Here is a 9,650-nt window from a genome sequence, read left to right as displayed (position 1 = left end):
CTAAACATGTGAACTTAGATGGCAAGATGAAAGCTAATTTTGTGAGATCGTTGCACGAGAAGGTTCGCACCAACATCGAGAGGAGAACTGCCCAATATGTCCAACAAGCTAACAAGCATGGGCGTAAGCTCATTTTCAAACCTAGTGATTAGGTATGGTTACAGTTGTGCCAGAAAGATTTCCCAAACAACGCCAATGCAAGTTGTCACCAAGGGGAGATGGTCATTTCCAAGTCATTGAGTGCATCAACGACAATGCATACCACTTAGATCTTCCTGGTAAGTATAATATAAGTGCTATATTTAATGTTGCTGATCTAAGTCCATTTCTTGTAGGGGATGAACACGATTTGAGGGCAAATCCGTCTCAAGAGGAGAGGAATGATGCGAATGAGCAAACTGACTATGGTGTTCACGTAGATTCCGTGAAGGTCCCTCAAGGGCCTGTGACACGTGCAAGAGTTATGAGGTTCAAAGAGTCACTTCAAGCCTTAGTTCATGCCGTACAAGCTCAAGAGAAATCGTGCTTAAGCATTGAAGGAATTGACTTGGAAGATTCTTGCAAGCCCCCAAAGATATTGCTAACTATTAAGGATGCAAGTAATCAAGCTTTAGGGACGGATTGCACCTAAATAAATCAGCTCATGTTGAGCTTAGGTGAGGATCAATTGGGCTTTAGTCACTTAGTTAGTTAGTTAGTCAAGTTAGTAGGGTTAAATCCGGCCCAATGAGTATAGGCCTTGTTCGCCGAAATTAGTTAATTATTTCCATACTCTATTAGGTTTAAGGAAGGCTATAAATAGCTCTAAGTTGATGTATTCATTCAGTTTTTGACATTACTAAAAAATGAAATTCCAGAAATTAATTGTCTTCTTTGAAGCAATTTTTCCTTTAGCTTGTGAGAGCTAAGTTGAACACCCTAGAGTTGATCTTAGGTTGTTTCTTGACTTATCAATCAAGCAACACACTTGATTGTGGCGTCTTCTACCTTCGAGTCCTTTCTTGAGTGGTCCAAGCTTGGGGTCGATTCCATCAACTTCGCAACGTGTCCTCTAAGATCTAGGGTTTACTTCCGCACGTATTATCCTTGGTTCCTGTGGATAAAGGATCACGTCAGTTGGTATCAGAGCAATTAGGGTGTTTGAGCATGTGGTTCCTAGGGTCAGCTTGGTCAACATAGCCGTAGGGGTTCAGTCGTGGAACATAAACATCTACCTCAAGGATCTATGTTATGATCAATTAGGGTTCACATGCTCAGAAGAAGGTAATGGTAACAAATCTAAAGGAGTTAAGGGATTAAAACCATACACAACTTGAAAAGGTGAAAATTGTGTAGCACTATGCACCGTCTTATTGTATGCAAAGTCTATGTGTGGTAGACACTCCTCCTATGTCTTAAAATTTTTCTTTGTAATTGCACGTAAGAGTGCTGACAATGTCCTATTTACTACCTCCTATTTACTACCTCCGTTTGAGGATGACTAGAAGTAGAAATAACAATTTGATTCCCAACCTACCCCACAAATATTTTTAAAAGTAGCTCAAGAATTTAACATCCCTATCGGATACTATAGTCCTAGGTATAACATGCAAACGAACAACTTCTTTAAAGAACAAATCAGCAATGTGCAAGGCATCATCGGTTTTATGACATGCAATAAAGTGAACCATCTTGGAAAACTTATCTACTACAACGAAAATAGAATCATATCCACGTTTAGATCGGGGTAAACCAAGCACAAAATCCATGAAAATGTCGACCCAAGGTTGGTTAGGTATAGGTAAGGGAGTATACAAACCGTTCGGGTTAACCCATGACTTTGCCTTGTGGCACACTCCACATCCGCCAACAATCCTTTCCACATCCTTGCGCATGTGTGGCCAATAGAAATGTTCCTGCAAAACAGGTAAGGTCTTGGAAACATCGAAGTGTCCTATTAAGCCACCGCTATGTGACTCTCAAATAAATAAGTCACGTATAGAATCTCGAGGAATGCATAACTTAGTAAGATAAAACAGGAAACCGTCATGCACATAGAATTTTCCAAAGTCGGACTTCCCACAATTCACATAGGCATTCGAAAAATCCACATCATCTTTATACAATTCTTTCATAAGCTCAAATCTTAGAAGTTTAGCATCTAAGGCAGTGAGCAAAGTATGTCTGCGAGATAAACCATCAGCTACTACATTAGACTTACTCGTCTTGTATTTGATGATATATGGGAAGGACTCTATGAATGCTACCCATCTGGCATGCCTTCTGCTTAGTTTTTGTTGCCCTTTTAGGTGCTTAAGAGATTCATGATTAGTTTTGATAATGAACTCCCGTGCACGTCGATAGTTCTGCCAAGTTTCCAATGCGCGCACTAGGGCATACAACTCCTTGTCATAGGTTGAGTAGTTGAGAGTCGCGCCATTTAACTTTACATTGAAGTAGGCAATTGGTTTTCACTAAATGAATGATGCGAATGAGCACGCTAACTATGGTGTTCACGTAGATCCTGTGAAGGTCCCTCAAGGACCTGTGACACGTGCAAGAGTTAAGAGGTTCAAAGAGTCATTTCAAGCCTTAATTCATACCGTACAAGCTCAAGAGAAACCATGCTCAAGCATTGAAGGAATTGACTTGGAAGATTCTTGCAATCCCACAAAGATATTGCTAACTATTGAGGATGCAAGTAATCAAGCTTTAGGGACGGATTGGGCCTAAATAAATCAGCTCATGTTGAGCTTAGGTGAGGATCAATTGGAACTTAGTCACTTAGTTAGTTAGTTAGTCAACTTAGTAGGATTAAATCCGGCCCAATGAGTATAGGCCTTGTTGGCCGAAATTAGTTAATTATTTTCCAGACTCTATTAAGTTTACGGAAAGCTATAAATAGCCCTAAGTTGATGTATTCATTCAGTTTTTGACATTACTAAATAACGAAATTCCAGAAATTAATTGTCTTCTTTGAAGCAATTTTCCTTTAACTTGTGGGAGCTAAGTTGAACACCCTAGAGTTGATCCTAAGTTGTTTCTTGACTTATCAATCAAGCAACACACTTGATTGTGGCGTCTTCTACTGTCGAGTCCATTCTTGAGTGGTCCAAACTTGGGGTTGATTCCATCAACTTCGCAACGTGTCCTTTAAGATCTAGGGTTTACTTTCGCGCGTATTCCCCTTGGCTCCTGTGGATCAAGGATCACATCAGTTGGTAATCAGAGCTAGTTAGAGGTATCACGTATATCCCTTTTTTCTTATTTTGAGTCTGTTTTATCCTTCTAAATTCGTAGCTAAAGTGTTAGGGTTTTTGTCTTGGGTCGTTGGAAGTTCTTGTGTCAAGTCCACAATTTTGGTTTTGTGTTTAGTTGTTGCCCGAAATTTTCTGTCCAGACCTGTCATTGTGTTTTGTGTCCGAAATTCTATTTTGTGTTGGTTATTCGTGTCTTGGCCAGAAAGAAAAACAAACAAAAAAAATTTTTGCGGCAACTAGGGTTTTCTTTCTCTTCTTGTCGCATCTTAAGTAGGCTTGTTCTTGTGTTACAATCTATCCAGAATTTCATTCGTTAATTGCTGCTAGTTTTTGTCCAGATTGTGGTATAATTCTTGTTGGTTATTGTGTTGTTTGTGTTGTGAAAACAGCCCAGCAAAAGTCAAACAAAAAGAGTGCTACATACCTCATTGTTCCTTGAGTCGATTGCTGGAAATTTTTCTTGGGACTGCCGAACCTGTTTTACCATTGATTCTTGAAATTTTGTGTTGTTTCTTGCAAAACTTGAGTACCAAAATATATTTGGGAAAGTTCTTGAGCTTCTTGAATGAATTTCTTGAAGATCTTGGACCACCAAAGGCTGATTTGGGAAGTTCTTGAAACTCTTGTTCCAAACTTTAGGGTTTCTTGAACCTTGAAGCAATCTTCAATCTTCTCTTGGCAAATCTTGAATTTTGATCTGAATTCAAGGAGTCATTGGGACTAGAATTACGTTCCTTGAAGGAATCAGTTTGAGCCATGAAAGAAACTAAAACAAAAGAAAGAAAAAAATTGAAAAAAAGAAAGAAAAAGGAAAGAAGGAACGTGGCTCTAGTTTCCTAATTGTGAACCAAGTCCCACCTTGAACTACAACTAATCCTAGTTCTTTTTGGATTAGAGACACCCAAGAAGACCATCTCTTAAAAGCCAAATCACCCTCAAACACCTTAACCACCCTTCAACCGACCTAAACAGCCCACCTAATACCCAATTCAGTTTCCAAAACCCAAACAAACCGCTACACCCTTGTAAGCCAACATAGCCCGTGTTTCTTGAATCGATTGAGCAGCGCATTGTGATCCGATTTGATTGAAGTTTAAGGGCTGAACTACACACCACGTGAGCACCCTAAAAGTACCAAAAACCCAGCAAGTCTTGGCCAAAAACACAAAGAAAAACCGTAGCTCAGATTTCCAGCAATAAGTCAATCCTTCGTAGAAGTCTTGTTTAGGTTTTTCTTGAAATTTCAGCCGTGAGTTTGTTAGTCCATCTTGTGTCCAGTCATTAGTTCTTTCCTTTACCATTTGAGTCTTGGTCAGCGTGTTCACCACATACTTGTTCCATTCATTGCTGCGATCTTGTGTCACTTGTTGACTAGTCAAGAACTATCCTTACGATGATTCCTAACTTGTTCAACCCGAGCATCTAGCAAGCCTAAGGAATTGTTTGGTGAGACTATTAAAGAGTGATATACCTGAGTGAAACACGAGCGTGAGTGATATATATACCAAAAAAAAAAGGAGAAGAAGTTATTTTTTTATTTATTTTTGCAAGTTTACCTAAGCATGTCTAGTGGAGTTGGAGACCAAACAATGGACTTTAAACTACACATGGAGGCCATGATGGGGGAATTCAGGCGAATGCTTAAAAGCTCCATTGAACCTTTGCATGAGAGGATTGATCAATTAGAGAACTCTAAGCACACATCTAGTTCGAGTAAAGGAAAGGAATCCGCATACTCCAATGATGAGAAGGAACCATTTGAGGGGAGGAACCAAGTTGACCAAAGGTTCCAACGGCGAGGAGATGATGCCATTAAAGGTGTCAAACTCAAAATTCCCTCCTTCCAAGGCAAGTCGGACCCCAAGGCGTACTTGGAATGGGAACAAAAAATTGAGTTAGTCTACGAGTGCCACATTTACACGGAGGAGCAAAAAATGAAACTTGCAGCCGTGGAATTCACAGACTATGCCTCCATCTAGTGGGACCAACTACGTCTCAGCTGGAGGAGAAATAGAGAAAGGCCCATAGAGACTTGGGAAGAAATGAGGACCTTGATGCGGAAAAGGTTCGTGTTGAGCTACTATAGCAGAGACTTACACCGAAGGCTACAAGCTCTCACTCAAGGTTCCATGTCAGTCGAAGATTACTACAAGGAGATGGAGATGGAGATGACCATCATGAAAGCCAATTTGCATAAAGATGGAGAAGCTACCATGGCTCAATTCTTGCATGGTCTGAGACCGAAAATTGCCAAAGTAGTGGAGCTCCAACACTACCTCGACATGAATGAGATGCTGGAGAAGGCAGTAACAGTAGAACAGCGTCTCAAGAGGAAGGGTAGTACACGTCCAGGCACTACGTACAACGCGGGGAGTTGGTGAAATTCTCAACCTAAGAGGGAGGAGAAGGCCGTGGCTTCACCTAATCCACCAAGGCCGAATACCTCTTCTCAAAAAATGAAGGCAAATATGGAATCTAAGACTAATAATGATGCTCCCAAACCACGTAGCCGAGACACTAAGTGTTTTAAATGTCAAGGGTTTGGTCATATCGCCTCCCAATGTCCCAACCAACGAACCATGCTCTTGTTGCCGAATGGAGAGATTGTCTCTGATGAGGAGGAGGAATATGAAGGGATGTTGCTTCTTGTGGAGAAAGAGGATGATTCGGGTGAAGAGCTACCTACTCATGTGAAGATTGGTTGTTTGGTGGTTTGAAAGGTCCTCGCTACTCGAGCCAAGGAGGAGGAAATGGAGGTACAACGGGACAATCTTTTCTACATGAGGTGTCATATCAAGGATAAGGTCTATAGTGTTGTCATTGATAGTGGAAGTTGTGCCAATGTAGCTTGTCTATTCATGGTGGAAAAGCTAGGGCTTCCAGTTATCAAGCATCCAAGACCTTATCGCCTTCAATGATTGAACAATGAAGAGGAAGTCCATGTGTTTAGACAAGTAAAAGTGCCATTTCGAATTGAAAAATATGAAGATAAAGTCACTTGTGATGTTGTGCCGATGCAAGCAAGTCACCTCATATTTGGGCGACCTTGGCAATATGACAAGGACGTTGAGTTCAAAAGAAGAGCTAACAAATATGTCTTTATGCATTGTAATAGAAAGATAACTCTTGTACCCCTCACTCTAAAACAAGTGTATGAAGATCAAGTGAGACTCCAAAAGGAGTAAGAACTCGAACTTGCGAGGAAAAAGCGAAAGAAAAGTGAGCAAGAAAGAAGAGAGAGTAGGGCCAAACCCCTAGGAAAGAAAAAGGCAGCAATAGGGTCGGCCATGAGGGAGGATAACAAGGGGAAGCTAAACTTGTTAGAAAACGCCAAAGATGTAAAGCGAGTTTTATATTCCAACCAACTCTTACTCGTACTTGTGTGCAAGGAAGAGTTGGTGATATCATCTATACCTGTAGACACCAAATTTTTGGTTTCGAATTTTATTTTTTAATTAGTTTAATTTTAGATTTATTTGTTTCAATTTTAGGTTTATTTTGGTTGTTTCCTGTTTCGTGCCTCTTATTGTATTTTAATTAGTTTACGAGCATTTATTTTATCTACTAATTTGATTAAAAAAAAGAGAAAAAAGAAAAGAAAAAAGATGAAAGTGAAAAATGAAGGAAAAAAGATTGAAAAATGGCAACTTTGTTGTTTTTAGTTTGATGTGATGTTACTTAAATTGTTGTTTTTTATTACTTAGCTTTATTATTAATTTTGTTAAATTATTATTCCAAAAAAAAAGAAAAAGAAAAATCACGTTCGGTTTCAGCCGCAACAGAAAATTACAGTTGCATTTTCTCGGCTATTTCTTTGGTCTTGGTTAGGCTCCGTTCGATGGGGGAGAGGACAAGCCATCTAGCTTCATCCAAACCATCATTGATATGGTTCAGGATTTGGCTCCCCATATAAAAGAAAAGAAAGGCAGCAAAGAGAGGGGAGAGAGATATGACGGCTGAAAATCTAAAAGAGAGGCTAGTGACAGCTGGGGAGGTGGTTTGGAGAGCAAAAGAAAGAAACCGAGGGACTGAGTGAGGGCTGAAAGCAAAAGGGCTAGGTTTTGAGAGAGAGTTTGGAGAGGCTCAGGACGGCGGGCTGAAAGAAATACAAAACAGAAACCAGAGAAAGGGGAGCGGGAAGTGAAGGAGCTAGAGGGCAAGGAAGCAGAGCAAAACCGAGAGCTGAGGGAGGAAAAGAAAGCCAGCCGTTTGAAGAGAGCCACTGAAACTGCTAACTTCCACGCCATCAGCAGTCGCGGGTCTTCATCAAGAGAAAACACGAGTATTGTAAGTCATTTTTCCTTTTAAGTTCCAGTATCTTTTCAAGAACAGCCTCTTGAACCTCTCAAAGTATGTATTTCATAACCTGACTCACGAAAAGTTAAGCTTACTGTTCTTTTTGTTGCCCACTATTCCGCCCCTTCTGGTTTATGTTCACCGAGAATTTGTTGCTTCATTTGTGAGTAAAAAGGCCGAATCTTGTAGCTGCTCGTAGATTATAATGTGTGTTTCGAATTTGTGTGATTGAAAGCTTGTGAACCTAAAAAGCCATCAGCTTTGCATTTTTCTTCCTCCAAAATCGCAGGGATATGAACGACGGGTTGTGTGTTTTTTTTTCTTCCTCTTGAGGATATGGGGTTTGAGTTTCCATCAGATGTTCATAGCACTTTGCCGCATTTTATGTCCAGTTTTCCTGCTAGAATTTCTGGGGGTAGATAATTGTATCATGGGCAGTGTTAACAACATGAGTTGGAGGTCATGGCATTGGGGGGTTTGGGGAATAAATTTATAGATTTATTTGAGTTGTTACACAAGCATGCTTCGGCTTCATAAGAAAATTGCAGAAGAAAAATGGTGGCTGGAGTTTACAGAAGGCCGTGTCTTTCATTTTTTTTGTGCATGAAATTTTGCTGCAACAAACAACAAGCTTGAAGCTTCTGGTTTGTTGCAGCACCATTGGTGAAGCTCAGGTTTCGGATGGCTAAGGTTTGGCTTGGCGTGAATGTCTTGTTTGGGTCTGTTTACATGTTGGATGGTGAGCAACTATGGTTAAAAGTGCAGAAAGTGTTTGCTAGGTTTGTATAAGAAAAATGGATAGAATTTGGGGTTCCCTTGGTTACGCATGCCCATTAGTTCCGAGTTCATGTTACCTTGCTGCATTTCATCCCTCTCGCTTCATAATACAACAGAAAATTGCAGAATGTTGTTTCCATGTTTGCATGCTCTTTTGTCTGATTTTTGGGAAATCTAGAACTTTCATATTGCAAAGTAAAGGTTTAGGCAGTAGCTTTGTTTACTCAAGTTCACGTGGAATTGATTGTGTTGGATTTATGAATTGCCGAGTTGCAGAAGCAACATTGACTGGAAATTGCAGAAATCTAAGCTTCTTCATAAGCTTTGCATGAAAGCTTTTCTGGAACTTGCATTGACTGGAACTTGCGTAATTTTATTTTTAATTGTGGGCCTGTTGAGTCGTGGTTGTCTTTGGTTTAATATTGCGGTTTTGATATTCTAGCTACGTTTGGATTGCATTTGAGAAGCCTGGTATGTTGCAAAGGGAAGAAACCAGCAGAAATAAAGAAAGCCTCGTAGCATGCATGAAAAAAACTTTTCCAAAATTGCAGTTTGATCCCTCAATTTTCTCTTTATTTTACTATGACCCAATCAATTGAATATTTTCATCAATTTGATCCTTCGCAGCTTTGATTTTTGCAACTTCATTGCTTGTTTGCTTTAATTAATTACCATATTTTGTTTAATTGCACTTAATTCGTGATTTTAAGAGCTTTATGACCAAGTGAGCTCATGTTTTGCATATTTTCTTTAACGTTCTTAATTAAATTGGTACCCTGACCATTTTATTGTTTTGGAGGATAAATTAGTAATTTCACTTCGTTAAGGCATCAACTCAAGGGAGGTATAACTTCTTTTATCTTTTTTGTCTCTCCCCTATGTGATCCAACGTGCTAAGTGAGAATTGCATGTCTACTTTGTTTTCCCGGCTTTTCCTTAATTCCTTTCATTTATTTCAATTACTTTTGCTTTTATTAAAGTCATTCTTTTATTTATTTATGGGGTATGTGTACATCTCTTGGCTTGTAATAGATAGGGCTTGGAGTGCATTTTTATTCCCTTTTCCTCTTCCCCATTTGTTTTAGTTAGCAAATGTAATAGTTAGGGTCTTAATTGCCTTGTGTGATTTGCATGCTTACGTGCTACGTGTTACTTTCTTTCTTAGGGTCTTGCATCTAGATACCATGTTTATGTGTTATGTGCAATATGTGATTTATGTGTTTATTTTCTTTATTAGTTTTTACATGATTTATTTGGTTTATAATGAATGTGTGACGTCACCGTGGCTAGTCCAACGCTAGTCATGATCTTTCCCTTTGAGCTCTCGCAAGTCCAATG

This window comes from Coffea arabica, chromosome 8e (assembly GCF_036785885.1).
Source record: "Coffea arabica cultivar ET-39 chromosome 8e, Coffea Arabica ET-39 HiFi, whole genome shotgun sequence".
NCBI lineage: Eukaryota > Viridiplantae > Streptophyta > Magnoliopsida > Gentianales > Rubiaceae > Coffea > Coffea arabica.
The sequence above is the reverse complement of the archived record's forward strand: the minus strand, read 5'-3'. Positions refer to the sequence as shown.